The sequence below is a fragment of the Trachemys scripta genome, chromosome 7, assembly GCF_013100865.1.
Source record: "Trachemys scripta elegans isolate TJP31775 chromosome 7, CAS_Tse_1.0, whole genome shotgun sequence".
Lineage (NCBI taxonomy): Eukaryota > Metazoa > Chordata > Testudines > Emydidae > Trachemys > Trachemys scripta.
In genome coordinates this window covers 40,788,566-40,811,624 of record NC_048304.1, presented here as the reverse complement: position 1 = coordinate 40,811,624, position 23,059 = coordinate 40,788,566, and the positions used below count along the sequence as shown (strand labels likewise).

Below are 23,059 nucleotides of genomic sequence, written 5' to 3'. Positions count from 1 at the left end.
GCAGAAATCATTGGCTGAAATTCTTTGGCCTGTACTGTGTAGAAGATCAGACTAGATCAGAATTGTTACTTCTAGTCTCAAAATCTGAGTAGTTTGTTAGCTTTTTTTTTTTATGGTCTGATGCTCAAACTGTAATGCATGTGCATACAGAAGGTTCATGTTTAGGAGGATCATGATCCCCTGCAGACATGCCATCTAATCATGTCAACAAGTCTTCCTCTCAAGTTTCTATTATGGAGCAAGCTTGTGCATCAAAATATTATGGCAGTTATGGTACATGACAGTCATCACATCAAGTTAAGACATCCCAATTGCTCAGGTCTGAGCTTCTGTGTTATGTGCAATGAAGCCCACAAGAATTCTCTGTCCAAGTCTGAGGTTCTGATCTTCAGCTCTAGCAAGCTGCACATGTCCATCAGGGCTTGTCTACACTTACAGCGCTGCAGCTGCTGTAGCACTTAGTGAAGACACTATCTACACCGATGGGAGAGACTCTTCTGTTGGTATAGGTATTCCATCTGTCTGAGAGGCAATAGCTATTTCGACGGGAGAAGCCCTGTGTTGATAGAGTGCTGTCTACGCTGAGGGCTAGTTTGGTATGACTGGGGTAGCCATGTTAGTCTGAATCTGTAAAAAGCAACAGAGGGTCCTGTGGCACCTTTGAGACTAACAGAAGTACTTAAGTACAGTTAGTCTCAAAGGTGCCACAGGACCCTCTGTTGCTTTTTGGTATGACTGTCATTCAGGGGTGTGGATTTAGTGATATAGTAATAGTATAGTATAACTGAGTGATATAGTTATACTGATATAAGTTGGCAGTGTAGACCGGGGTGGGCAAACTTTTTGGCCTGAGGGCCACGTCTGAGAATGGAAATTGTATGGCGGGCCGTGAATGCTCACGGTTCCTGGCCAATGGGAGCTGTTGGGGCGGTGCTTGGGGCAGGGGCAGCGTGTGGAGCCCCCTGGCTGCCCCTATGCATAGGAGCCGGAGGGGGGACATGCCGCTGCTTCCAGGCGCTCGAGGGCCAGATTAAAATGTCTGAAAGACTGGATATGGCCCCCTGGTCCGTAGTTTGCCCAACCCTGGTGTAGACTAAGCCTCAGCCAGCTCAGTAGGTGCAACCTGTGGTTCCTTATGGCAATGGGGCAGCACCTTTCTGCAAGTCCCTTTCAGTCTCCAGTGGGACCCAAGCAGCAAGTACAGAAGTTAACATGATTCCATGCACCATGACCATTGCGGTCCACTTTGCTTGCTCTTTATCTTCTCTTTCCCACCCATTCCCTGGTTTCAGAGCCCATACCTCTTGTACTGCTAGCCCCCCTTCCTCAACTTCACAGTTAATATTCTGTATTTGTCCTGTGAGTACTGAATATGAATAATGTTGCATAGCTTCACAGCGTGGACCTGCTTCATGGTTTGAATTGTTAAAGGTATACGCTTGTATTTTTCAATTAAAAAAAACAAAACAAAACAACAAATTGCAGTCAGATTAGCTCCAAAAGTAATGTATGTAGGCGACGCATACTGTTTGTTAAAATATGATAGGTCTGGTGATATTAAGGCTGCAGTGTTCTAAGCCACTGGTATGAATCTTTATGGCCATAGGGTTAGGAACTTTTCAACCACATAACTAAATAATATGTAACAGTTTATGGCACTGGATATTTATTCTCAGCTCTACAGGAGTATCCAACAAATGGAAGTTTTTGTTTGCTTGCCCTATTACTTTGCTTAATCTTTTAGGCTTTGTCATCACTAACGTTGTTTCCTCCCCTTCCCCCCATTTCTCTCTTTCTTTACAGTTTTGAAGCCAAGATTGATTAACTAAACTAGAAAGAAGCAGCTGCTGGTGTGATTTGCATCCTTGTTTATGAAGCATTCATTCATTTTTATAAGGAGAAGCCAATACTGTGAGTTTTTGTTTAATGTTCACAATTTCAGTGTGGGATACTATAATGCTTTAACCAAAATCCCTGGGGAGTCCAATTAATCTTGGTAAATCAAATCTTGATTGACAGCTTAGTGAAATCAGTCAAGCAAATGAGTGGTTTATTCACTTTACCGTGCTACAAATCAGCACATCCCTCCATTTAATAACACCACAGTGGCCCACGGTATTTAAGAAGAAACTTGCTGGTTCTAGAGAATTAATCTGCTTTCTTTTTATATTTTAAAAGGTAGACATAAAAAAGGAAGACTGAAAAGGAATTCTAAAACCAGTGTTGTTGCTGGGTTGTATAAAATATGAGATTAGCAACTATGGCAGATAGACTGCATTGATAATGAATTACATAATGGCCAATGCTGAAGAATTCAGGGCAGGAAATGTAAAGTGAAGTGAATGCATGAAGAGATTGCAATACTACTAAATGGCACCTACACAAATAACCAGTAGAGCTTTAGCTTCCTGCCATTTTGTATTACACCAGGATTTTAGACTGTTTTCATTTCTTTCTGTGAAGGAAAGGGGTCAGGTCCTCATGTGTGTCATCTAGTGGTTGGACAATGGTGTTACAGGTGCTCTTCTATCTTGAGGAAGTATTTCTTCAGACAGTGCACAGTCAACTTGTGGAACTCTTTGTCAGAGGATGTTGTGAAGGCCAAGACTATAGCAGAGTTAAAAAAAGAACTAGATAAATTCATGGAGGACAGATCCATCAATGGCTATTAGCCAGGATGGACAGGGATGGTGTCCCTAGCCTCTGTTTGCCAGAAGCTGGGAATGTGCGATGGGGTAGATCAGTGGTGGTGATTACCTGTTCTGTTCATTCCCTCTGGGACACTTGGCATTGGCCACTGTCAGAAGACAGGATACTGGGCTAGATGGACCTTTGGTCTGACCCAGTATGGCTGTTCTTGTGTCCTTATGAGGCTCCCTGTTCATAGCTGCTCCGACCCTGCAGTGGTCTGTCACCTTCTGTGACTCTTCCCTCTTGCAGGGCCACAAGCCCTTTTCGGGGTACATAAAGAGTCCAACAATAACTAGTTTTACTGCCCAGCAAGGGACTTCAGGTTTTTCTCAGCCAAAGTCTGAGAGGTGAGACTCTTTTTTTGGTGGGAATATGGGGTCTTCCTAATCTTGAGTCCCTGATAGACTTTTTGCCTCCAGCCCCATTGGGGGTCAGTAGGGGAACTCAGCTCACCGTCTCCAACAGATCTGATTCAGAGTCCAAAGGTAGGTGACTGAGCCCTGCACCTTGTTGTCTGATGTGGCTGGAAGGAAATAATGCAGCGAGGCAGTCTTCCCAGGCAAGAGGGTAAAGCAAAGACATGTAAACAAAATAAACCAAAGGAGTCTCCGACCTTGCCAATGTTCAGAGTCCTTTTTCCTCAGCAGGTCAGGTTAGACCATCAATAGTCAGGGGCCCCAGGAGCTGTAGGTCTGCTAACTTCCATGGGCTGCCTCCAACAAGTGTGCTACTCAGTCTGTTCCTCTTTAACCACCCCTCCAGCTTGTGCACACATTGCAGGTGTGGGACCAATGCTGTTGGGGCCCAGAGAAGCTCCTTTACTCTTTCTTCAGTGTGGGGTTAGTACAGCCATATCACAATGTATTGCAGCCAGGGCCGGCTCCAGGATTTTGGCCGCCCCAAGCAGCCAAAAAAAAAAAAAGCCGCGATCGCGATCTGCGGCGGCAATTCGTCGGGAGGTCCTTCGCTCCGAGTGGGAGTGAGGGACCGTCCGCCGAATTGCCGCCGAATAGCTGGACCTGCCGCCCCAAGCACCTGCTTGCCAAGCTGGTGCCTGGAGCCGGCCCTGATTGCAGCAGCATTAACTGGGCTGTTTTTAATGTGCCCTTGTTAGGTGTGTGTAATTTTGTATTTTATTATATATCTTTAACAGCATGGATAATAGTACATAAGATGAAAAAATTTAAGAAAAATATCAAATAGAAAATATTACATCCATGCAATGTGACCATATTAATGTTACTACGAATGCCTTAACTTTTGTCTTCTCTGTTTTTTGGTGATTATTTTTTTTTAAACTATGGAACCTTAAACATACATACAAACATGGCAGCACTAAACCTTTGGTCCAGGGTAATCTTTTTCTGTTCCTAAAGTGTGTCATTATGAATTATTATGCAAAAATAAACAGACTTAGTGGTCACCATTTAAAAAAAAAACTTGATAATTTTGCCTTAGGTAAATAGGTAAGTATACCACAGTATTTTCACTATTACCTACATTTCTGTACAATAACTAAAGAGAATACCTAGAACATGCAAATACCAATTTAAAGTTATGTAGTTATGTGTATGAAAAACTAAGGGTAAACACTATATTGTCAAACATATTATATTTTGTGTAATATAGGTATTCACCATTTCATATCATTTACTTTCAATAGGAGGTACCACTGTGAATGTTTCCAGGTGGATTCAAAATTATTTGTTGATGAATTTCTAGTCTGGCTGCTTTTCACAGATGCATGTAAAAGTTAATTTTAATCTAAACTTTGCATATCCTAATCATTGTCTTTATTTTTATCAGTTTAAAACAGGAGGAAAAATGTGGTCATGAAGAGCATGCTAGTAACTTTATTACTATTTAATAAGTGCAGTGTTTTAAACATTACTACTAATTGACATAAGCTTTCTTTCACAGCAGTAGTCTATCAGTATTGCTTTAATGAAGGGTTTTAATGGGTGCTATAAAGGGTAAGGAGCAAAAATTGCCTATATTTCAAGTATCTAACATCAGTTTTTTCAATATGTTCCTGAAATGAACAGTTCTCAATAATATTTAAGGAGTCAGCCATTTAAATGTCCATAGGAGATTAAAAGACTTAAATAAGAAATACTGTTACTACTGAAAGAGTTCTTTTTGTAATTCAGTTATGAAAATGGAGCCATAATTTTTAAAATAATTCATCTCATTCAACATTTTTGTAAAGGAACATGGATGAGTTTGAAATGTTATCACATAAACAAAGTTTTGTGTGTTTCTCATGATAATACACAATATTGAGGCTCTCATTTTTAGGAAAGTTCATTAAGATGTAGTGGGCTAATGCCCCAACTACATCTGGATTCTATAGACTTCCACCCCGTGTGTCTCTCGCTCTCGCTTCCATACCTGACTGCAGAACTGAAACTTGCATTTATATCAAGAGTTGAATCCATTATTTCAGAAATGTATCCATTTGATTCTGTTACAGCTTTAAATAACATTAATCAGGAGGTACTGCTGATTTGCCTGTGGGATTTTGTCAGACTAGGCAATGAGTTTATTGGGATTACTTCTTCCTCATCAATGTCACTGAGGGTAATGTACTGTAATTGTTGTTCTTTTCCAAAGTGCTTCATCTATGAAATTCAAGGAATTTCACTTTGTCACTCTTCTTGCTATTTGTGTAAGCTGTTAAGGGAGAGATGAGGAGACGCTTGGACTGGAGTCTCCCCTTTGTAGAATCTAGATTGCAGTGTCTAATTACACAAGCCTCTTGCTAAAAAGCTGTAACTCAGTCCATAGAAACCAGAGGGACACTTATTGGTATTGGGAAGCATTTGAAGAAATGGGTGGAGGTTGTATCTGCATAAACAACTGAGTGTTCACCTGCCTTTTACTGGACTGTTTTTTTTTTTGGACTCAAGTCCTAGTGGACCCATTGGTGCTCTGAGCGCCTTCAGTTGTGTGCAGCTTTCAAAGAGGCTGTAGCCATTTCTCTCTAATTTGGACTTTGCAACAATCTTCCATGTCTTTTTCTCCACCAGGTCAAATTGCACTCTACATGGGGGTATCATTGAAGTTCACCTGAAAGCTCAGACTGGTGCAGAATGCGTGCAGCTAACGCTGATTGCCCTTGACTCTGGAAGCTGAGGCTTTATTTTTAGTTTTCACATATTTTCTTAGTTATTTTCTCTTGACACACAATGTTATTGATGATGCCCATTACAGTAGCACTTAGGGGCCCAGACCATGATCAGGAACCCGTTGTGCTAGCTGCTGTACATACATTTAGTAAGGCCAGGTCTACATTAGGGGTGCTTATACCATCCAGTACACTATTTTAGTAAAGCACTCTTAGTGTGGATATAGCCTATACCTAGTCATCCTTGTCAGCATAGTTTATTCCAGCCAACCCAAGCAAAACAAGCTACATCAGCAGAAATGAAGTTTTGCAAGTATAATTGGGTCTATAGTAGAGGCCTTTGCAGCATAAATATGTCAACTACAAATCACACCCATGACATAGCTATGGTGACAGAAGTTTGAGTGTAGAGCTGGTTTAAGAGAGAGTCCCTGCCTACTCTTCATCTAGTCATTTTGTGTTGTCTTTTGTTGTTTTAAATTTCTGTGATGATTGGCACTCTAAAATATTTAAAGATGGACTATCTCCAATGTTTGGCAGGGAAGAGGAAGATGTGCTAGCCAGCCAAGTTTCATGGGTCAGGTGCAAATATGGGAACTGTTATTCAGATGAATTATGGACAATATAGCTGCCTCTGTGCATGCAGTTGTTTGATTTGCCATCCTGGACCTTGGATACGCAAGTTAGGAATCCAAATGTACACGCCTGCATTTTGAACAGCTGCATCGAAAACCAGGTCTGTGGGTTTTTTCCTACTTCACTGGTATCAAAGGTAACTTTTATTTTCAAATCATATAAAACTAATTATTTAAATAATCTTTCAAATCAGTTTTATTTGTAGTAGGTCAAGAGTTTTTTTAATACTATGCTATTAGGTTTAAAGAGACGATAATGGTAGGTGTTAGAGCCAGGTATTACTTATTTCATCAGTAAATCTCAAATCACTTTAAAAAAGAGCTCACTATTGTTGTCTCCGTTTTACAGATGGGAGGGGAGAGACTGAGGCATAGAGTGGCAAATGGAGTTGCCCAAGGTTACCTAGCCTGCCACTGCCAGAGTTGGTAATAGAACTCAAGTTTCCTGGGTCCAGTTCAATGCTCTATCCGCTGTGCCACACAATGTGATGATTCTTTTTGGCTATATAATACAATGCAATTCACTGTAATGTTTCCTTAAAAATTGCTATGTGATATTCTGACTGTGTACATATTGCTTTTTAAACATGGTGTCTTTAGACAAGTTCTTCCATGCATTTAGTTATACCTCACCAATATGCTACCTTTGAAGGATAGCAAATCAAACAGATGTGGTCTGTGACTAATTTTAAAAAAGGCTTATTCCCCCGTGGTTCTATCTAGTGCTGTGATGTAGGTTAGTATTCTCTACTATGTTTTACTCCCTAATAGATTTTTAAAATGACAAAAGTACATTCTTTTTTTTGAGCGCTGAAGATGGGCAAGTTCCTGGGTTCCTTTTATAATAGATCAAAAGAGTGTTAATATATCCCCTGCTGTATTTCTTACACAAATATATGTACAATATTTAAAATTACCCTTGTTTAGCCTGCTGTTCGTGTCACTCAAATACTGATTTTTTTGTGTGAATCAAGCGTGAAATTAATATATAAGCTGATTATTTTCAAAAAGGTTACAAGATGTTGCCATGATGTTTTAATGTCTTTTCTCTGCCATCTTAGCAGTCTTGTTTATTATTTAACATATACTAGCCATTGAAAATGACATTGAGATTATCATAAAGACAGATGTTTGTGTTTTGTTTTTGCCTTGTCATACTGTATAAGCATACTGTTTTTCCTCTGACTGGAGTGCCTGGGTTGAACATGGGCTCTTGATGGTGCTCACACGTGGAGCAAAGTTCAGAAAGTCTAGTAATTAGATGATACACCAATGAAAATCCTGATTACGGTGGAAAGTGAGGCTGGTGATTGAGTGACTGGTGTTATTATCTCTAACATATTAGATATTCAGTGATCACTGTTCTGATGAATGAGTTGTGAAACTTGGATCCTGGGACTTTAGGGTTGTTAAAGATTCTATAGGGTTTTTAATAGAGCAGGGTGCAAGTTAAACTTTTCTTTTTAAAATTCATTTTAATAACTTATTACCAGTTTTAATTATTTTGAATCTCTTCTCTCCTTTTCTTAGATTTGCTGTAAAATGCTCTGATTATACAGAGATAATTGCAATTGTCGTATAATGCCTTGTAACATTGTGCTTTTGAGTGAGGGGCTGTGACCTGAATTTTCGTTCCCTCCTTATGTTTGTATCTGAAGTACGATGGTTGTTACTAAAGAAAGCTGTTTGAAAATGACAAGAGGGGCAGTTACCCAAGTTGGAATTTGGCCTGGGATACAGGGATTAATTACAGTGAGACAGATGTCAAGAGGCTCTTACACAGGAACTCAGGGGAGCACAAGATGTTTTTCTCATCCCTCTCCCCCACATAACCATGCAAGTTTCTCTCACAGTAGTAGTTGCTTCTGGGGGTGCATGGCCTATTGACCTCTACTCCCCTGGGGAGCAAGACCCCAGAAAAATGGCTAGAATTCTGCCCCACCATCCCCTTTTGCACTGGCCCTCTGCCACACCAGAGCAGAGCAATCTGGTGGTATACACACAGACCTGAGGTGCAATCTTGGTAGCGCTCCTCCTGTCATGTTTGTCTCTACACAGCTCCCTCCATAGAATTGTACTCTAAATACCACAATCTAGCCCTCTGTTTTCCTTTCCTAAGCTGGTCCCCTAGTGAGTATTCTGCACTACTTGCTCTTTAAACTGTAGAGTTTGCATTATTGAATGCTTGCTGTGTTCTACCCCAATGGGTGAAGGTGCTTCAGTGGTTAGCAAAGCGATGCTCAGCTTTGTACATCATGCAGCCAGTTTCTAAAGCTCAAAGTGTTTTGGAGTTTTATTTGAATGAAAAGTGTTTATAAAAATGCAAATCTATGATTCTTGTTCATCTAATTTTCCTGATAGTTCTAGTGACTTTTCTGAGCAACTTTTTTTTGGTGCTTCCACTTCTTTGGCTTAATCCTTAATCTTCATGTTTAATTTCCCCTTCTTTCTCTAAAACCACCAACCATTTGTTATCCACACCTTCATTTCCTCCTACAGTAAAGTGTATTTTCTTGCCATTAGTCTGCTTTCTGCTTTTCTTTTTCCCCTCAGTTGACAGGTTGTTCCATATCTAATTAGTCTCCTGTATCTTGGCCTGCAGGATCCAGTTCAGCAGATATATCTGAAAGGTGCAAGAGCTACTTATCCTAGTTTAGCTTGGTCTAAGCCATTTAGCACTATTTCCAAGGAGGGTCTCAGTGTGCAACTCAGCATGGCTTTGTTTAAATTGCACGGCACTGGTACCCATGATGTGATATCTTGAATCTCAGCTCACTATGGCCTGGGTTAAATTGGGTCAGGCTTAAAATGAAAGCTGCCTTTTTACTCTAGAATTTCTGGGCATTTGTCAACAAAACCTACAGCATCCCAGATATTTTGGGGGGGAGCTGCTATCCTTCCCAAGAGGCAACCTTCTTCAAACTGAAAGTCAAAAGGGGATCTTTTCTCATTTAAGACCTTACAGAAATCTGTGGAGTCTGCTACTGACTTTACAAAATCTAAAAATCGGGCTTGCTGCCCTCCATGAAGGGGACTTTTCTATCTCTAGATAAAGGAAACTCTTATCAAAAAGATAGCTATCCAGTGCCTCATCTGGAGTGGAAAATACAGGAGCAGGTACAAATACTGATGGTGTCCAGTTTGCAAATTAATTCCAATTCTGCAGTTTCACATTGGAGTCTGTTTTTGAAGTTTTTTATGGGTCATTACAAAACCTAATTTCCCCAATACTAATTTCCCCCTACTGTTACTCACACCTTCTTGTCAACTGTTTGAAACTGTTGTTTTTCCTCCCTTGGTATCTTGCTGTTAATTGAATTGTCTCGTTAGACTGACCTCACACTTGGTAAGGCAACTCCCATCTTTTCATATATTTATACCTGTTCCTGTATTTTCCACTCCATGGATCTGATGAAGTGTGTTCTAGCCCAAGAAAGCTTATTCCCAAATAAATTTGTTAGTCTCTAAGGTACCACAAGGACTCCTTGTTGTTTTTGCTGATACAGACTAACACGGCTACCACTCTGAAACCTGTCATCTCTAGTAGATAGATTCTTTTCTTCACTGCCATTATTAAAAGCACAAGAATATAAAACAGAGTGAAAGGAAAAACTGTCTGCCGTGAGGTTTTTACATTGCAGTGAATTTTCAACATCATTAAGTGCATTGGCTTTTAAAAAGTGAAGGAGGAAAAGAAGAAATATAGTTTTGTTCCTCTGTAACGGTTTCCAGCCAAGCAACTGGCACAAGCCATGTACTGAAGATGAGGTGGTAGCTTACATAGAACTGCTGATGTCTGGCACACAGGTACTTCATCTGGGATTTGCCAGAGAGCCAGCCGGAAAACTGTTTGTTGGAAAGAGTTGCCCAAAACTGTTAAACAGAAAAAGAAAAAAGGAGAGTATTCCACATACTCTGAATTAATGTATTTATTTTTGCTTTCTCTGGTCAGACCTATTCTCTGAGATTAAATTAGAATGGTAGGTGCATAATGTGATAGGAAATAATTCCAAGTTGTTCTTTTAAACTGGTTGCAATAAACAAGATTTTCCTGCTTATAAAATCACATTCACCAGCAGCACTGGACATGTACATTAAGTAAGAATTGGATGGTGGGCAAGCGAATGAAAACAGAAATAGGAAACTATAGCTCACAATTAATGCAAATCATCTTCCTTCTCTAGTTTACCAGCTTCTCTGATTTTATACACATTCCCCTTGATCTGCCTGACCCTCATTCTTCATGTGCTCATTCCATTTTTCTAATCTTGTGTGCCTGCCCACCTCCAGAGATGGGTGTGACTCGACTTGTTCTCTGTCCGTGGGGAATTCTTTACACTGCCACCATCCCTCTGGCCTCTGGGAAATAGCATTCTGTCATGCTGGAGACGTGTGATTCACCTCTGTAAATACTTCTGCTGTCAATCCAGCTTGAGATATTGTACTGAAATGGAAACGAAATCTGTGCCCAGTGGGCCCAGACATAACTTCCAACAGCAAACTGTATTTCTTCTTTCTTCTCCTACTTTCTGTTAAGACTACATAAATTTCTACCTGTCAATGTACTTTATGATGATATAAGGTGAAAATAAAACATACACTCTGTTGTGACCAAAGTGAATGAGATTATAGCTGGTGGTAAATCTTCGGTAGTTCTCTACACATGCAATCCCCCAAATCCCCAAAACAGCCATCCTGAAAACTAACAAAGGCAAATATAGGGACTGATCCAAAGCCCACTAAAGTCAGTGCAAAGATTCCTGTTGACTTCAGTGGGCTTTGGGTTAGGCGCATAGAGTTTAAAATGTATAGGGAGGAAGTGTTTTGTAGTGGTACTAAATGTCAGGATTTGGGGGTTTTCTTCTAACTTTTGCAAATCTTTCTTCTTCCATTTACAAATAACACAAATAGACTTTATTCCAGAACCAGCATTACATGCAATTTACCTAGCCGAGGTTGAGTTTAGGTTTTGTGTTTAGTGTGACTATACGTACTACAGTAGTGCTGAAGGACAACAACATGCTAGCTGTGTAAATATATTGTCAAATGGTTTGTAGGCATTATGACACCAGGTGGGTTTTGGGGAGGAAATAGTATTGCGTTTTTGGATTGTTACAGGGAGCCTATTCTATTGACATGGAGAAAGCATAATGGTGCTTGACCAAAAGTTTGACAAGTGGACAGTCCAGGGCAATGTCATTGGTACAGCAGAGGCAGGAGGCTTCATCTCTGTATTAGAGATAATTGATGGAGTGGGAAGAGACCATGAAGAACTTTTAAAATGAAAACAAACAATGAAAAGAGAGGGGTGATATATTCCAAGTGATGAGCCAGAAGATAATTTTTGCAGCAATGTTTTGATTACACTTAAGGGGTGGCAAGATGTGATTTGATTTTTTTTTTTTTAAAGGCCAAACAGGAGTAGATTGCAGTGGTTAGAACATGATACTCTAAGGCCACTATTGGGGTAAGAGAACTTTAACTCTACCGCACTTAGTTTTTCAAGAGTTTCATGTTTCTATTTGCCACTCTATACACTTTTCAAAGTTGAAAAAGTTATGGAAAAAATGACAGACCAACAAAAGGAAACATTTCAAAAAGAAAAAAATGAAAGAAAAAGCACCACTGAACATAACAGTAATTAATTTGATAGCAATTAGTGGTAAAAGAAAGAGGGAGAAAAACCCATCCGAGACTTCTGAACAATTGAAAAAAATTAGTAAAATTTTTGAAAAATCATTCCATGTTTGAAACCTGCATAATGGAAACAATTTTGAAATTTTCAAAAAAGTTGGAAGAAGTTTCCATTTTTTAACAGCTTTAACATGTATTGACTTTTCAGATATCCAACATAAGATATAAATAAAATGAGAGAATCCTTCTTGATCCACAGAGAAAGTAAATGGAGTGTTGTGCAATAAGTGCTTTTTATTCTAATACTCAGCTGTAACCTTATGGCGAAAGTTAGCAAGTCCAAAAGTCTGTGATGCATAAGACCAATTCCAGTTGCTCACCAGCACCACTAGTGGGAAATATTATACCCCTCTTTTCAGAAAGACTCCAGCTATTTTACCCCTAAGGCCTAATTTAATTCCTCTGGTGTTATTCCTGTGACTTTTATTTATTGTGGGGTTAAGCTTTGTTTTTCCTAAACTTTTGAACCAACAAGGTTTCCATTAACATCTCTACCCAGATTTGAATAAAAAGTTAGTTGGTAATATAAAATAATCAAGCAAGGAGATGGATAGACAAAATTTATCCATCATTAAATTGTCCTTGCCTCAAACACCTCCATTAGTGTGTTTATAGATTTTTATCAGTATCTCATTTTTGAACTTCTTGTGTTGACAATCTCTGGAGTCTATAAGCAGTTGTTCGCTCCTCTGGAGTAATTGGTTCATAGTAAGGCATGTTATTTTAATCATACACATGTCCTCTCTAACTATGGCTTTTGCATAATATGGATAGAAAAGTGTTGGTCTGTAGCGATCCCATCTAGCTTTTTAAAAGGGAAATCCACAAGTCATTCATTAGCAGGAGCCTGGCATTTGGATTTATTTGTAAAGAGCACCATTTAAAAAATATTCTAAACATCCATGAGGGAAAAAAAGAAAGTAGGATAATAGTGCTGTGTGATGCTAGGCTACCTATGGAATTAAGGAAATTTCATTGTGTGTATCAAGGCTGACTCTTCGTGTTAAGCCACAGATGTTTGCCATCCAGGAAGATAAAAATGATCATAACTAGCACCCCCCCCCCCCCAAAAAAAAAGGCACAAGGGCAAGAGGACAGATCCCCAGTTACCCACATATGTGAAACATGAAACAGAAGCAGCTGTTCTTGTGCTGGTGGTTCTGTATTTGTTTGGCCAAAAAAAAAAAAAAAAGGGATAATTTCCCAATACAGCTTTATTTAGCGGGGCGTGGGTGGGGAGGGCTGTTCTTGGTGAAGGTGGGGGGGGGGTGGAGAATGTGTTACCAAAGAAGCATGCACAGAATAGCATTTTTTCCATGAAGCCTGGCTTTAAGGTCTGGCTGTTATCTTTTCCTCTATCAGTAGGTAATGTTAGTATGTACTCTTATGTCATGTCATTATTTTTTTTCCTTCTTATTGGTTTGCAATTACTAGTAGCTTATTACAGAGTATGCAGAATTGAATATCGTTGGGAGAAAATATGCCCTTATGTTTTTAGCTATTATTTCCCCCCGCCCCTAAAAATATAGAAATACAACACACGCTGTGTATTTGGCTTCAAATGATCGAAATATGGAATTGACCATGTGCTGAAAGAGCTTGTTATAACTTTTATGAAATCCCTTAAAGATGAATAGGCCTCATGAAACATGTATTATATTCTGCTTGGTAGCTCAGAGGTGCCTGAGCATTAATTCAAATTTCCCAATGCAGGAGGAAGTGATGTATAAAAATACCAATTGAATCAGAGGATTTTTGTGCCTTTCATTCAAACAGTGGAGTAATACAATTCTGCAGCCTCTGTTCAATCTTTCTATCATCCCATTATTTTCTTCACGGACTGCAGCCTTACTCAGCCTCTATTCAAGCAAAACTGCTGGTGAAGTGAATGGGGATTTTTCTTGGCTTAGAATGCAAAATTTGGCCATAAATTAACATAATAAGGAATGTTCACTATGGTGTATTTTGGTAAAAAGTTGTTGGATCCAAGGCCAATGCACAAATGTGCTCACAAGAAGCATCTTCTATAGCATTTTCCCCTTTTTTAATTCCTTCCAGCCTTTTTCCTCCTGTCCCAATCACGTTTATGATATTTGCTCTATTATAGGATCTGTTTTTGTAGACTGTGTGGTCGTCAAGCCTGTTTGTTAAAGTGGCTTGTGGAGGCTCATCTTAAATTAGATTGCACACCCTTTGGGGTGGGGACCACACTGTACAGAGCCGAGCACAAAAGGACTGCAGTCCTGATTGTCATCTTAAAACTCTACTGCAATGCAAATAACAATAGAAGTATTTTCCCTCATTAATAAAACCTCCTTAATCTCAGTATTCTGATTGCTTATTTCCCTGGTCAGAACATCCTTATTCATGAAAACAAGGAAATGCTACTAAAACAAATATTTAATGTTTTTTGTAAACTGGCTTACAGTGAACCTTGCACCTTTGCAGTGACCTATGCCACTTATTAAGATCAAAGCATAAATTGGAGGGGCTGGGAGTTTGAAAATCTCTAAACTTATTTCTGAAATCTACACCTCATTACAACACATCTCTGAGGGGTCACTGGGCCACAATATGAAGGGTATGTGTTTTTTTTTTTTTATTTTTTACTCTTGAAAAGGACTTGTTACTTTGCATTTTATCACTCTACATCTTTAGAATCTAAGGTGCTATATTAGAAAGAAATGGCATCCAGAGGGACAAGGTGAAGAAAAAGTACATAGTCTTTGTGTGTGTGTGTGTGTGTGTGTGTGTGTGTGTGTGTGTGTGTGTGTGTGTGTGAATGACTCAAAAAAAACAAAGTCTAGTATATTCTTTTCATTCACCGTGTCTACAATACCTCTCAATTTCTCAGTGAGAGGTTATGCAGGAGGTTCCTTAGTGAAGAGAGATTTTTCATGGTATAGTTTCCAAAGGTTTCATCTGAGACAAGTAATTTCTTAGAGTAAATGATATTTAACAGTCTACTTATTTACTTGTTCTGTCTTTCTGGCAGTTTTTATTCTTTCAGAGGTTCATCTCTGTTGATCATGACCTTGAAAGCTGACAAATTATCTTTGGAATATTAGGAATTCACTCAAGCTGTTACAGTGCTATAATATACACAATATGCAATACTTTTAATTCAGTTTAGAGCAGTTTAACTTTGATCAACCTAAACGCAACAGCAGTAGAAACGTCAAAAGCTCATCTATCTTTAGTTTACTTCCTACTCAGAATAGCTCCTGCACCCCTCACATCATATGACTTCTTTGCTGCCTGACTTCTTTATGAGAGAGCTTGTGGTGACAAGATGGTGAAATAGTTAGTAGACTGAGGCACAAATACGTTAAGTCACACATGAGTCAACAACAGTGCCGGGAATAGAACCTTAGAGTCCTGAGTTTGAGTCCTCTGCTTTAATCATTAGGATGCTCTTCCCCACAAATTCTCTGGCTTGATCTCCAGGTGGTGATCAAGGTGAGGGATGTATGTAAATGTCAGCCACCTTAGAAGAGCTTTCCTATACAAAGGACTTATAAAGCCACTTCCTGCTCACTAGGTTCTAGAAACATGGATTTGCATTGGATGCCATTGTGGAAGAGGCAATCACATATGCAAATATGTTCTGGGTTTAATTATGACCCACAGAAAAAAATACTTCTCTCCTTAAATTTGAGTTAATTGGCATTTACCTAATTGATTACATTTTTAACCATAAGTGGGTGATTTCTTTGGCTTTTGGGGATCATTGCTTGTACATCATTGATATTAATGAAACATTTCCTAGTGGCTAGGACCCACTTTCGAGGGGTTTGAGACTTGTCAAAGGCACCCAAAAGTCTAGGCACCCATCTTTTTTTCTTTTTGAATTGATTGTCAGTATTTATAAGTAAATGACATATAACCCTTTATGACAGAGGTGCATATTAACAATCCAGAGCACATGATCTAACAATCTTTTTTATCATACTTGGCTCAGTGGTTATAATTGTCCCAACATATATTGTCTTTTGCTGTTTGTTGTTGGTTACTAAAGTAATAACAATCAGTTACAACTTGCTGACAAGAAAAGCAGACCAGAACCGAGACGTTTGAAAAATCTGTGTTTAACATCTGTCTTTCTCTCTCTGTCAGTACAATGAGGAATGCTCTACTATGAATAATTATGCTTTCTGTTTGAAAATTCCTAGTAATGGTGCAACATGTATGATGTCATCCATTGGGTCATTAGAATTAGACCCCGTGTGGGACTACTTTAATCCCGCTTCCGTCCTACCCTGCGATTCCCACTCACACCTGCTCCTATATTGTTTGTTGAATTTTTACCCCACACCTACTATTATGGCAACGAGTCCTGTAGGACCCACAGGATCCCAGTCCTGCTGCGGGACTGTACATTAGAATTCAATCTCTTTTGATTCAAGAGAAACTCTGAGGTCATTCTTGGATCTTTATCTGTGAAATTCCTTTCCTTTGTGTGAAAGATAGTTATTGCCAGTGAATAGTATATGACTTTGGTCTCCTTGCAACGTCTGGTGATATTGATTGGGGGCAATAAGGAGATGAGTAGAGTGAGTGAGCCTGAGAGCCATATTCTGTGCACTGTGAAGAAAGTTGAAGAATAGCTAGGCAATGTGGGGACTGAAATATCGTGCCTTTATAATTGTCAGTCAAATTTTAAATATATTGGTAACACCTAGCTCTTATCTGGAGCTTCTCACCGGTAGATCTCCTCCAAGTGCTTACTAAGGAGGTCAGACTCCTTATCACCACTGTAAAGAAGAGGAGACTTAGGCACAGAGCAGTGAAGTGATGTGCCAGTGGCAGATCCAAGAATAGAACCACAGTTTTTTCTGAATCCCACCCAGTGCAGTGTTCGAACCAGTGGGCAACATTCCCCCAGTGCCTCCTAATATCTCTCCTAGAATCCCTAGGAGAACTCCTTTCATAAGCAATGGATCGGTTAGTCTCTGGGTGAAGTAGATGTCTCCCATGTTCACTCCTGTATTTTGTGTAAGTTGTCTGACAGCCCCTGTGTGTTCACTGTTGAGGGCTGGCAGATTTATTTTTAGTGGAGTTGCCTTCATGTGGAATTGGTCAGAGCCTAAACTTACTTTCTGAGCACAATGCAAAACTCATCTTTGACACTATAGTATGTCTCTTTCCTTCATTTCACTGTTTCCACTTTGATACTTGAATTTTATGTCTTGTTACTCTGAAGTGACAAGGCAATGGAGCACTATGCATTAGTCATCCTCTCTGTCACAGGGTTTGGGGTTAGATCCATAAGGGGTTATGTCACCATTTATTCTGAACTCTGGTGACTCATATGGTTTTGCTGCTTTAACTTCCAACCTCGGATGCTCCCAACCAGGCTAAAAGCATGCAGGTCACAAACTGAGTATCTGTGTGCTAAACAACCCTGGTTCAGCAGCTCTGACTCTAGTACTGTGTCTACAGCCCCACTTTGGCTTCCACCAGCCTTGGTTACTACTTGCAAGGTGACCCCAACACACTCCTAGTCCCCACTTTTCCTAAGCTGTATGCTCTGTAATGTCCAGCCCTCTCCTGGAAAATTCAGAGAAGAAATAAGGTTAATTCCTCTAAAGACACACAAGTACATCACAGCTTATTAATTTAACTGAGGTAAATACACCCTTCCATTTAAACGTCAGCACTGCACTGGTTTATAATAAAAATAAAACACGTTTTAACAATAGGACATAGATCAAGTGGTGCTGAGCAAAAAAGGAATAAAGTTGGAATCGGTTATAAGCAAATAAAAGTGAAACTTAGTCTATCAAGATACAGGCTTTTTCAAGATGGTTTCTCTCACCAGTAATTCTTCTTCTATGGAAGGGTCTGACTGAAGGAAAGTCAGCCATGGCTAGAAGTACAAGGTTCTGGCTTCTCTTGTATTCGCAAGTGAAAGATCTTTGTATAAATAGGTTTCTCACCTACATTCAATCCCTAGAATCTTCAGCTAAGTGCCCTCTAAGCTGTGCAGCTGCTTATTAAGCCTTGTGCAGGTGCTCAGGGCTGCAATGGGGAAAGATGCCTCTCCCCCAGCATGGACCTGCATGGCAGGGAGAGGCGCCCCTCCCTGCTGGTCCCAGCACGGACCTGCAGCAGCGGGGAGAGGCACCTCTTCCCCTCCACCCCCCAGCCCAGGTGTTGCTGTGGGGAGAGAGAGCTAGGGTGAGTCCTCTCTCTCTCTCTCTCCGCCATAGCCCCCAGACTGTCTGCACACCAAGCCCCTCATCCCTGGCCCCACACACCCAAGTGGAGCCCTCACCCCTCCTGCACCCCAACTCCCTGCCTCAGCCCAGATCCCCCTCCTGCACCCAAAACCCCACATCCCTGGCCCTACCACAGAGCCCGCACCCCCAGCCAGAGCCCGCACCCCATCCCTGCCCCCCCCCACCACATGCATTTTATTATGTGGAGGTGATGTCACCACCTCCATATTGGTGCACATAACAAAATTCGAGGGAACACTGGTCTTCAGCCTCCCCCATTGGTGAAGGACACATCTTTCTAAGTTTGCTATATCTTTGTTCCCTTCTTTTCTATCTAGTAATGGATGCCAAAGATGGCTTCTGTCTTTGCTTATCTTTCAAAGTTCAGTGACTTTATTTCAACGGGCAGGGTGACCTCATGGTATTCTTCACTTCCTGTGGGCTTCCCTCCCCCTGTATGTAAATAGTGCTTTCATTGTTTTGACAGATAAATAGCTACCTTCTTTCCTGTCTAGGAGGGAACCTGTTTCTCCCTGTTTGGTCATAGATTTTAAAACATAATATCATTAAGTATCCAGATAGTGTTAATACAGACATTTCACAATGATATTAATCAGGGTGTCATTAGCTTTCAGAAAAAAACCTCTGTATACTTTTATAATACAATAATCAGTTGATTCAATTTCTCATCACTTGAGGTTCAGCACCCCTGTCTTTATAGACCAGTAAACTTGTTCAGTGTTTTCTTTGAAAAGTAAAACCTAGACCAAGCTTCTCTTTCCTGCTGGGTGTAGATGCTATACTGTAGCCTCCCCCGAATATGTAAAAATGGACCTTCATTGTCTTTGCCTGAAAACTGGGCTGGTCAGAGAATCAAATACACATTCCTTTGTTAAGGCAGCCTGTGCTTATGCACTGATTGCCAAACACACTTAATAATACAATTCTAATAATAATTCGTAACTTATTGTACTCACCCTGTGCATACATCGTGGAAGAATATTAATGATTGGTAAGTTGTTAATTTCTAATGATATCTTACATGAGGCCTGTTAGATACAGGCTATAACCATAGTGAGTTGGAGTATGCTGACTTGGTCAGGCCACCTGAAACTCATTACCTGAGACCAGTGAGCTGTTTGCCTTGTGGCACTAATGACCACTATGCTGTTAGATTTCAAACAATATATTACATGCCACTTTTTAAATATTATTACACAAGTGTGTGAGGTGTAATGAGCATGTCAGGCCTGATGAGTTGCTGACATAGTAATGAACCACAAATTGGCCTCTGTTTCGTCCTTTCAATGGTTTTTTTTTAAATTGCCTCTGTAATAGACTGCCCCATTCTTTCCAGACAAGCATAGTAAACTCGACATAAGATTACAAGCAACTATAGCATTGTTATAACCATATGAACATTTTCTGTTTAAAACTTTCTAATACATTTGGATGAAAAGGAATAACTTCAGTTCTGTATAGCATCCTGTCTTCCTTTCCTTGCACACATTTCTGTACCTGTCTCTGCACTGCAACAAGGGCTTAAGCCACAAATACTGAAAAGAGGCTTTTAAATTATGCAGAAGTAGGAAAATATTGACATGAGACCCTTACAAGCCTGGAAGTTTGATTCACATAAATATAACAGGGTTTGAATACTTGCTTATCTGTACATTTCTGGTTTAGAAATTTCGCTGGGGATGTCATCAGAACTGATTTCCACGTAATAATTTCTTTTTGCATTTGGTTGTTTGAGAGAATCTGTCAAGATGTCTTCCAGTTGGGTAGTAGTAACTTGGCAGTACAGAAATTAAGTCATAGAGGAGCACAATCAGAGACAACAACTTGGGTTTAATTTTGATTTCTGGGTGAAATTCTTGTTGTATCCAATTAATTCACCAGTTCCTTATAAGAACCCAATTTACTTGGGTTGGAGGAGGAGAGAACCAAACCTCCTGCTTTCCCCCTCCCAGAAAGTCCCACATTGGATTTTTATAGGGTGATTTGTTCTTGCACAATTGAGTACATGACTCTCATAAAAATGTGAATGGTTAAAAAAAATGGATTTTAAGCTTATTCATCCATTCATTAATGAAGAATTTGAGAGTATGGTAACTTCATTCACATTGTTTGGGAATATATAGTTTGTATGTATTGTTTTTATATGTTGCCTTTGTGATTCATGCTTGCTTGATTTAATCTGATATGACAAATTACCCTTTGGCTTCTCATTTGTTGAGGCCCAGTTTAATTTATAAAACCAGGTGATCGTTTCCCACCTCATCTCTTCTTCATGTGACAAACAGTACATTAATACAGTGACAACTTCTTATAAGTTCAAGATCTGGATAAAGAATGGATGCTACTGTCTTGAAGATATTATCAAAAACACTCTTTGAATAGTAAACTAGTTGAGATGGAGGGAAAAGTGTAAATGTACCAAGTCACATTTTTATTTGAGGGACCTGCATTACAAATTGTTTTAGTCCTAGTCTGGGATTTACTGGGCGAAAATTTACTGTACACATCTCTACATAAGATGAATTTTATACAAATAGACACAGATTTCAAGAGAAGAGGAGGCAATTCAGCTAGTGTTGCCTTGACGTTTTTTTTAGGTAGGTTGTGAAACAAACCCATATGGCCTTGGAAATAACCATACACTCAAGTTGGAGAGATGGATTTGGGGAGAGGAATTTTCATTTGGGGGGGGAAAAAAAATCAATGTCAGCGTTTCAGTTGGCCCTGATATAGACCTGGCAGTTATTTTCAAGTATGGTCTGACAGCTTGTCAGGATTATCTTCAGCTTGGATCTGCAAATTGCTTTGCCGGTATTGATGATGTGTTATGGTTGACGTGAAGCAGTGTCTGTAGAGCATGTTGCCTATGTATTATTTGACATTTGGAACATCTTTATGGAAAGAAAAAAATTCCCTGGTTTCTGACAAAAGGTGCATCTTTTACAACTGAGACCGTAAAAACACTTCATGTTAATAGTAAAATGCTCTGGAACTTTTGGTAAACATGCAACAATAGATCGAATAGAATAAATTCATTTTTGTTTTTGACTTAGTACTTAGGATTCACACTGTACAGATGAGCTTAGCTCTGGGAGAACAGACTGGGCCTTTGTTTTTGTTTATTTTAGGGTAGAAGGGATAGGGGTGGCATGAGTTACTCCATGTGAAGGTGGGAGTGTTTAGCAACTCCAAGGTGAAATGGAATGTGGTTCCCTTTAGGGATTGGGTGGTAGTCTCATCTGGAGAGGTCCTAACTATGGTTTTCATTTTGCTGTAGTGCTCATAAATTGTTTTGTTTACTGTTACATAATTGTTTATATGTAAATAAAGCTACTGCCACCTTCTATCCCTCTGTTATGATGGTGCTGGTTTAACTCTGTGGTATAAGGAGGAGGAATGTGTGGGGAGCTAGGACATGTTCACATCATGATTCATTTTTAGTTTTTCAGTACGTTTGCTATTTGCCATGTTTAGTTTAATTTTCTTTTGCTGTATGGAATCCATTTCCATTTTATTAGTTAAAGTAGCTGAAGATTTTAGTTATTAAATCTTGAGAACTGGATAGTAGTGCATTACTTTGTATCAGTTACTACGTATATAGAAAATATAATGTACTGTTTTCTTCCTGTGAATGTATGTAGAGTAGGATCACTTTATAGTGGGACTCTGCTTATAAAGAAGTAGAATGTAAGTTATGAATTACTTCAGTGCACTTTCACTCCTCCTGTAGTCAAGTTTAATTTCACTGTAAATGAGTGGTGGTATGTCAGTTTATTGGAATGTAGCCATTTTCACCCACTGGCTATGTGTCAGATGTTGCTTTCTGAAGGAGATTAACACCTCCCCCTCCTCCTCCTCTGCTCTAACAGAGCTGAATAGAGTGAGTACACAGGAATTGTCAGAACCATGTGGAATGAAGGACAAGGAGGAGTAATGCCTCTGGTTTTGACCCAACTGCTTCTGGAATGGAATTAAGATAGAGGGCTTGATTCTCTCTCTCTCTCTCTCTTTCTCTCACCATTTTTACACTGATGTAACTCTGATATTAGTGGATTTAGTCCAGTGTGTGAGATCAGAGTTGGGCCAAAAGTCTTTGAGTTACTCAACTGACGCAGCCTGTCAAAGACCAAGTGTCTGGATTGGCTTATAAAGAAAATAGGTTCCAGTCCAGTCAGGGAGGAGGGAAATGGAATTTGAGTTTTCCATATAATAGGGAAAGGAACCAAAACCGTATCAATGGTTACAATGAATAATAGCATAAGGATCTAAGCCCAAAATAATGGGGCTCCGCACTAGACAGTTCTGAACCATAAATAGCTCCTTTTCTCATAAGGTTTTCAGGTTTTTTAGCCAGTTTTCTGTGCCTCCAGTTCCCATTTGCTAACCTGCTGCACCTGTGCTCCAACAAGATTTGGCTAATCTGTATCTTCCAGTAATCTATAGCCTGGCAACCACGCCATTCACTTGTACACCTGAGTACAGATTTGTCTGTTTGTCCTTTTCCCTAGTCTTCTAGAAAGGGCAGAAAGAGAACAATGCCGTGATTAACACAGAGAAGAAAAAAAACCAAAAGTACAATTAACTACCTTTCACACTTATATCACTTTTGTTCACACACTCCTGCTGTTCCGAACAGGAAAGAGAACTGAAACTCAAAGGAAAAAACAAAA

General features: G+C 39.7%; 1 protein-coding gene across 1 annotated transcript in view; it reads left to right on the top strand.

Annotated features, from left to right (window-relative positions):
- The window catches only part of ATP2B2 (ATPase plasma membrane Ca2+ transporting 2), a 541,726-nt gene that overhangs the window by 75,986 nt on the left and 442,681 nt on the right, over nt 1–23,059 (top strand). The window contains exon 2 of the mRNA XM_034775811.1: nt 1,804–1,911. The gene's annotated coding sequence lies outside the window, so the exon portion shown is untranslated. The remainder of the gene's footprint in view (nt 1–1,803; nt 1,912–23,059) is intronic.